Consider the following 8411-nt stretch of genomic DNA (forward strand, 5'->3'; position numbering starts at 1 on the left):
CCGTGGCATAGATGCAGTTCCCTCTGAGAAACCCAGGGAAAACCTCACACATGATGTCCTTAATTTGCTTTATTACTCCTTCCATAAATTTAGGTTCATATAGTGTTTTCCCACTGTGTTTACTTTTTTTCATTTAAAAACAATGGTAAATTCACCAACATTCACAAGAATTACGTCACATTCGTACTCCACCTTCAGTAGAAACCTCCACGCCTCTAACCCCTCCCTATAAATACTGTCATTGACTGTTTGAAACCCATGTACCAGCCATACTCCCCTATACCTCCCACATCTTCCATATATATATATATATATATATTTTTTTTTTCTTCCCCCAGGTACTCCTTCCACCCGATCTTCCCACCAAATATTTTTTTATCTTTATCTTTCGTCTTTATTCTCTGCGCTCCCTTTTTTATTTCTAGATCCATTAGATTTAGCCCTCCCTTGAAACTTTTGCACACCAATGTTTTCTGTGCAGTTTCATCTCCCTTCCCCTCCCATATAAAATCACACAATTTTGTTCAAATCAGTTATTACCCACTCTGGCATTTCAATTACATTCATCACATAAACACATACTGACAGCAACCAACTGTTGACAATTACTTTCCCTTTGAACTTTAACTTCCTTGCCCTCCACCTTCTGCATACAGTTCTTATTTTATTAATCACCCCTGTCCAAGTCACATCTGTTGCCTCCTTACTTTCCACCCCCAAATGTACTCCCAGCACTCTCATATGCCTTTCCTCCACCCTTAAACCTATGTCTACTCTCTCCACCCTACCTATACATTATCTCAGATTTGTCTTTATTCAACTTTGCACCTGAAGCTCTCATCTTTCTCCACCAGTTCCAATACCCTTTTAATGCCGTCTCCTCCCTAAACTATGATTGTTGTGTTGTCCGCAGATTGATTTATGACACACACCCCATATGGCAGCGTTATCTCTTCCACCCGCTGATCCCTCTTAATCAGCAAAGCTAGAGGCTGCACTGATAAAGCATAGATTAATGCTGACAGGGGACATCCCTGCATCAGACTCCCTATCTGAAGCCTATCGTTGAAACTCCATTCACCTTTACACAACTCATGTTTTCGCTTGTTTAACCGACAAAGATTCACGCTCTGTTGCCTCAAGCTATATAATATGTGTCGTCCTCAATTTGTCCAAATTTTTACAAACTGTCAATTAATTAAAAATAAGTTAAAGAAGATGATTGCATAAATATTCAACCCCTTTTAAAGTGACAGACCTAATTCAACAGATATCCAGCTAGTTGATGCCAGCAGTGTCACAATTAGTGAAATGGAGATCACCTGAGTTCAGCTGATATGTGTCAAGTGATTGTAGTATAAGAAACACCTGTGTCTGGGAGGTCCAGTCTCTAGACGCTTTCACACTGCCCAATTATCCAGGATTATTACGCCAGTATGGCGGCTCACTGCGCTGTGTGAAAGGTAGTTGTTGTTGTTAGGTCCCCAGCCCGGTATCAGTGTCCACTGGAAGTGTCTCAGCATCGACTTGTTGGTTGATTATCATTTTTGTGCTTCTACTACCTTCTCTACAGCTCTCTCTGCTCCTGTTTCGTTTCGTTTCGTCAACTTCAGGCTGCAAATCCACATGGAGCATTTCAGGATAAGAGCATTTTGCCTGCCAGATTTTGCTGACATGTTTAGATTTTATTGATTTGGCAATCAGTGCTTGTTTTTGTTCTTCTACTATGATTAAGTAGGCTACGTAGTTAAATGGTTTCTTTTTTTGACAGTGTTTATGGTTGTTTTATAATCGGGAATCTGCACAAGGTATTTTATTTTGAAAATTGACTGGTTGAGCTCCAGCAGCCGCGGCGTAGGTGAACGCAGTGGAGGTAACCCGGAAAGCCGGAGCGCTACATGAAAGCACACATGGTTGTGGGATTACGCCGAAATATTTTGTTGAGTAAGAAAGAGCAAATGCAGCATATTGGTGGACATTCTTTCCGTGTTTATTGCGGAAACTCTATGTGAAAGCGGCTTCTGGTTCATCAGTATTCCTACTACAATTGCAACATGAAGAAAAAAGAAAACTCCAAGCAACTCAGAGAAAAGATCATTGAAAAGTACAAATCAGGAGATGGCTACAAAAAGATTTCCAACTCACTGGACATCCCACGAAGTTCAGTAAAATCCATCATTTAGAAATGGATGCCTAGAGCTGACCGTCCTCACAAACTGAGTGACTGGGCAAGAAGAAGACTGATGAGGGAGGCCACCAAGACACTTACGACCATTCTCAATGAGTTAAAAGCTTCAGTGGCTCAACTATTGCCCGGGTTCTTCACACTGCACATCACCATAAACACACCATCTCCACCGTGAAACATGGTGGTGGCAGCATCATGCTCTGGGGATGCTTTGCAGCAGGAGGCCCTGGAAGGCTTGTAAAGGTAGAGGGGAACGTGAATGCAGAAAAATATCACCAAATCCGAGAAGGAGTGATATGAGAGATAAAACTTTAAATGCTGAAACATCTGACTCGGATGATGAGTCACCAGGAGGTTACTGGTTGAGGATACCGGTGGGCTGGGCTGAGTCAAATACAACAGCTGCCTCTGAGAGAAGGTCTGCTCTCAAATACAACAGCTGCCTCTGAGAGAAGGTCTGCTCAGACTCCCAAGAAATCAGTCAGAGTCCAATATGAACCGGCCCAAAGAACACTGGTCAAAGGGGTCCAGCACAGGGAGGGGGTGTTCGCCTAAGTCAGTTGGAGAACATGGAGACAGGCAGAAATGGACAGAGACACAAACATTGTGTTATTGCATGACAATGACACTGTGCAACAGGGAGCTGGAACACAGACGATGGGGCATGGGGACGAAGGACTCTCTCAAGACATGAGTGAAATGCAGCTTGAGGATGAGCAGGACATCCCTCATCAAACTCATCAAAGAAGAACAATCAACCTCCCGTCATTCTAAAGTCTTCAGAGACAAACCTGAACTAACACATCTCTAACAGAGTGCTGTGGACAAGGCCTTACAGAGTCCAAATGGACACCTGGACTTGTTCCTCCGCTTCCTCCTCGGTCTCTCACTGCAGACCAATCAGTCACTCCTACGAGGTCTGCTGACACAGACAGGAAGATGCTCACAGACTAATCAGGAAACAATTGAGTTTGTAAAGAAGATCAGTGAGAATCTGTCTCCAGAGAGAAGCATCAATCTGTTCCACTGTCTGAATGAACTGAATGATCGTTCTCTAGTGGAGGAGATCCAACAGTCCCTGAGTTCAGGAAGTCTCTCCACAGATAAACTCTCTCCTGCTCAGTGGTCAGCTCTGGTCTTCATCTTACTGTCATCAGAAAAATATCTGGACGTGTTTGACCTGAAGAAATACTCTGCTTCAGAGGAGGCTCTTCTGAGGCTGCTGCCAGTGGTCAAAGCCTCCAACAAAGCTCTGTAGGTGGATAAATGGATGTGCAATTTCTAAAACTGTATATTTGACAAATAAAACATTTAGTTTGTGTCCATTGCTAATCCCTTTTCAGTTTGAGTGGCTGTAACCTCTCAGAGAGAAGCTGTAAAGCTCTGTCCTCAGTTCTCAGCTCCCAGTCCTCTAGTCTGAGAGAGCTGGACCTGAGTATCAACAACCTGCAGGATTCAGGAGTGAAGCTGCTGACTGCTGGACTCGAGAGTCCACAGTGTACACTGGAAACTCTCAGGTTAGTATTAAGCTGTTTGTTTTAAATCCTCCTCAGCTGGTTTTAGGTTTGTGTTAGTGAAAATGGTCTTTAGGATTTTCCTGCTGACATGATTTTTCTAAAACAGAGTTTGATGTTTTCCTGATTCCAGGCTGTCAGGCTGTCTGATCACAGAGGAATGCTGTGCTTCTTTGGCCTCAGCTCTGAGCTCCAACCCCTCTCATCTGAGAGAGCTGGACCTGAGCTACAATCATCCAGGAGACTCAGGGGTGAAGCTGCTGTCTGCTGGATTGGAGGACCCACACTGGAGACTAGACACTCTCAGGTTTGGACAGACAACATGAGCTCACATTCTGTATCTATTTTCTGTTATTTAACGTCAATGTAATTGCCAAACAAATGTAATGCCGTGTCTCTATGAGTCTCAAGACCTGCCCCAGACGACCTGAGAGGTCTGGATGGTTCATAACGAAACAGAAGATCGGAAATGTATTTTGGCCCTAAACCATTTAGTGATTTATAATCTAACAGCAGGATTTTGAAATAAATTATTTGACATACAGGAAGTATGCAAATGTAAAGACCTCAGAACTGGAGTGATTTGATCCACTTTTTTGGTCTTAGTGAGGACTCGAGCAGCTGCGTTCTGAATCAGTTGCATCTTACTGATGGATTTCTTAGGGAGCCCTGTAAAGACACCGTCACAGTAGTCGAGTTTTTCCAGGTCTTGCTGAGACAAAAGTCCTTTAATCCTTGATATATTCTTCAGGTAATAGTAGGCTGACTTTGTAATTGTCTTAATGTGGCTCCTCAGATTCAGATCTGAGTCCATGACTACAGCAAGATTTCTGGCTTGATTTGTGGTTCTTAACATTACAGATTGAAGCTGAGCACTGACTTTCAATCGTTCCTCCCTGGCTCCAAAAACAATAACTTCAGTTTTATCTTTGTTTAATTGAATAAAAGTCTGGCACATCTAATCGTTGACCTGCTTAATACAGTTACTCAGCACTTGTATGGGATCATAGTCCCCTGGTGAAATGGTTATGGAAATCTGTGTGTCATCTGCGTAATTACGGTAACATATTTTGTTGTTTTTCATAATCTGAGCCAGTGGAAGCATGTAAATGTTGGGGAACTCCACATGTCATTTTTGTCAGCTCAGATGTGTGATTACCTATAGACACAAAGTAGTCCTTGTCCTCTAAGTAGGATTCAAACCAGTTTAGTACTGTGCCAGAAAGTTCAACCCAGTTTTCAAGTCTGTCTAGTAATATGTTACGACCGTGTTGAATGCAGCACTGAGATCCAATAACACTAAGACTGAAATTCTGCCACTGTCAGTGTTTAAATGGATGTCATTGAAGACCATAACAAGCGCTGTCTCAGTGCTGTGGTGTGGTAAAACCGAAAACCTGACTGGAAGACATCAAAACAGTTATTTAGTGCCAAGAAAGCACCAGCTGTTGTTGAGCTGTTTTCAATGATTTTACTTACAAATGGGAGTTTTGATATGGGCCTGCAACTACTCATTAGTGAACTGTCTAGATTGTTCTTTTTTTAAGAGTGGCTTAATGACTGCAGTTTTCCGGGCCTGTGGGTAAAAAACCTGAGAGGAGAGACATGCTGACAATTTGTAGTAGATCTGAGGCCATGCAGTTACAAACATTTGGACACAGGGACAAGACATATCCTGTTACTGACATGGAGGCACTGATTGTCTAATTGTTTGAATTTTGTCTGTGAAGAATGTTTAATGCAGCAATTCTGAATGAAACTATGCATATTTAACAATATTGGGCTTTTGTTTCGCACATGAGACTAAAATTATTAGTAACAGCGAGTTGTGGTCGCATTCCAGTCCCAGTCTAAAAGGGTTTCTATATGTTTTACACATCACCAGATGCCTCTGTTTGTTGAGTTTGAAGCCCCGAAGCTTCATAATGCTTCATCCACCCATCACTACTCACTTGCTAATGTTAGCTGATCTGACTATGTTTGAGGGACTATTTTGTCACACAGATTAGTCAACTAGGGAAGAGGAAGATTGGCATCACAGCAAGGGACAGCAGGTGGATTAACTGCACATTGGTGATCCAGGGACTCCAGAAGAAATTAAATGTGAAAGCAGGTGAAATAAAGGAGGGACAAGAGATGAAAATGTATTCAGAAGAAAGGAGAGCAACCAGTGGAAACTGGTGGTTCTCAGTTTGTGGCATGAGGACATACATTTTGCTGCAGTGATTTAACATTTAGGCATTTCTCCCATTAAGAACCCCTTCTTAATGGGAGTTTCTGTCTGATTTAGATCTCTCACAATCACACACATACACACTGTCTTCTTCTTCTTCAAGTCTTTTTCTCTCAGACAGTGAAAGAATCCTGGAGACAATTGACACAGATGAGTTTCAGCCTGTTTCTCTGTCACACTGACAAACTGAGGAACACTGCTTCATGTTGAACAGCAGTTAGGACTCATGTTGGATAGAAAATCACTCTGACTGTGTTTCTTCCTCCAGGGTGGACCATGGTGGAGAGCAGAGGTTAAAACCTGGTCTGAGCAAGTGTAAGTGTGGATTCAATCTGACTCATGATGACAATACAAAGTTGATAGTTGTGGTATTTATTCATTCAAACATTACTGATTAAATGCATCATCATTAAACTTTATAGAAATGGACAACATCAACACACAAAGAATAAACCTTCAGATGTGATAAACTGCTGCTGTGTTGTGTCTCGTTCTCTCCATCAGATTTCTGTGAACTCACACTGGACACAAACACAGCACACAGAAACCTCAAACTGTCTGACAACAAAGGTGAGATATGTGAAGGAGGAGCAGCCATATCCTGATCATCCAGAGAGATTTGACTGCTGGTGTCAGCTGCTGTGTAGAAATTATCTGACTGGTCGCTGTTACTGTGAGGTCGAGTGGAGAGGAGGAGTTGATCAGTCCTAGAGTCTGGAGTGCTCTGGTGGTCATTACTCTGTCACAATAACAGAAAAACAATCCTCCCTCTCTCCTCGTCCTCCTCTAACAGAGTAGCAGTGTATGTGCAAAATGAACTTTTGTATTTCAAAGATACTAACCATAGAAGAATCCATGAAATGACTTGGAAACCTTCTATATTTCGACCAGTTTTATCTCTTCCGTCACCAAAACACTGACTCAGCTGATCAAGTGGACAGTGTTTGAGAGCAACAGTGTTACGGCCCCTTTGTATTGTTAGTCTTGTTTTAGGAATTGAGATGTCCTTCAAGAAGACGTGCTGAGATCCATTTCCAGGTCACAGGATCGAGTAGTCGAGGAGACAGAAATTTTAGAAATGAGAAGGGGCAATAGTGTTATAAGAGCAGCGTAACTCCTGTAAGGAATCGGGTGGTGCGTAGTGAGTGTTTGACTGTCCGAGCAGCAGAAAGTGACGGTGAACGCGAGCGGAGGAAAATACTCTGGCTGTAAATGTGCTTTGTTAGTGTTAGCTTATAAGAGAAGTCTGTTGTTTCCCCACCTGCTGGAAAAGTGAAGTGACTCAGACTGCGCAGCTGAGCAGGTAAGCATGTACAGTAGGCTACATCTTTTGGCTGCTATGTAACTTAACAGTAGCTCAATTTATGGAAAGTAACTGGAAGCTGTATTTTATTACTACCTACTTGTCCAATGTTGAGAACATCAAACGTAGACTAAACTGGTGTAGCCTACAGCTCTGTCCTGTACAGACTGATTCAATTATTTTTCAGTTTTAAGATGAGCCTGAAAAAGTGGTTGTTAGGAAAGAAAAGGACAGAGGTGACTGGAGGAGGTGAGGTTAGTAAAGCAAATTAGTGATGCAAACTAGTCCTTTTAAGCTAATGAGGAGATGTTTCTTTTTGGAAATAAAATACACCTCAGAAGAGAGGTGATTTCCCATGTTGCCTATTTTTTATATTAATGTCTGTACAGATACATGTCAAAATACATTGGTCTCCCCAACTAAGTTAGCCTAATGTTACCCCTAATGTTACATGGGGCTCTCCTCGTAACAGCAGTCGCCACCTGCTACGCTGCGGCCAGACGCCGCCCTGACCTGTCTTCTCTTGACGGATAAAGCTATCGTGGCAGGATAGCCACACGCAGCGTGCCAGCTCTTCATTCAGAGGACAAAAGCATAACACATCTGCGGCTCACCAACAGGTGCCTAATCACCACACGCACCGCTGAACTGCCGGTCCAGCCAGACCAAACAAAAGGACTTTTACGCTTTCATTTTAGTTTATAATCATTAGTTTTGCAAACCTACAGCTTAAGTTTTTGTCATTTTTTAATTTTTTTTTGTAAAGCCTCGTTTGTATTTTTATTGCAGTTAACGAAAATGTTTTTCGGCATATTTTTTCGTTATTTCATTCGTCTACGTTAATGATAATAACCTTGTAGCCTACGCTGTCTTGTCTTCTTCTCTATTTCCCCTGGTGTTGATACTAGTGTTCATTCTGAATTGTAAACCTCTTTGGACATGGACATTGGAGTAATTCACTAGAAATTCACGAGACTGACTTTACTTTCTATTGTGTCGAGTGATCAAACACATCTTGTGAAAGGGATCAGGGTCCAGTCTGGACACCTCTTCCTCTGGTGAGAAGAAAACTTTGATATGTATTGGCAGAAACTTGTTTCCATGGAGAGAGAGAGAGATCTCTCTCTCTCTCTCTCTCTCTCTCTCTCTCTCTCTCTCTCTCTCTCTCTCTCT

This window comes from Micropterus dolomieu, linkage group LG10 (genome assembly GCF_021292245.1).
Source record: "Micropterus dolomieu isolate WLL.071019.BEF.003 ecotype Adirondacks linkage group LG10, ASM2129224v1, whole genome shotgun sequence".
Taxonomy (NCBI): Eukaryota; Metazoa; Chordata; class Actinopteri; order Centrarchiformes; family Centrarchidae; genus Micropterus; species Micropterus dolomieu.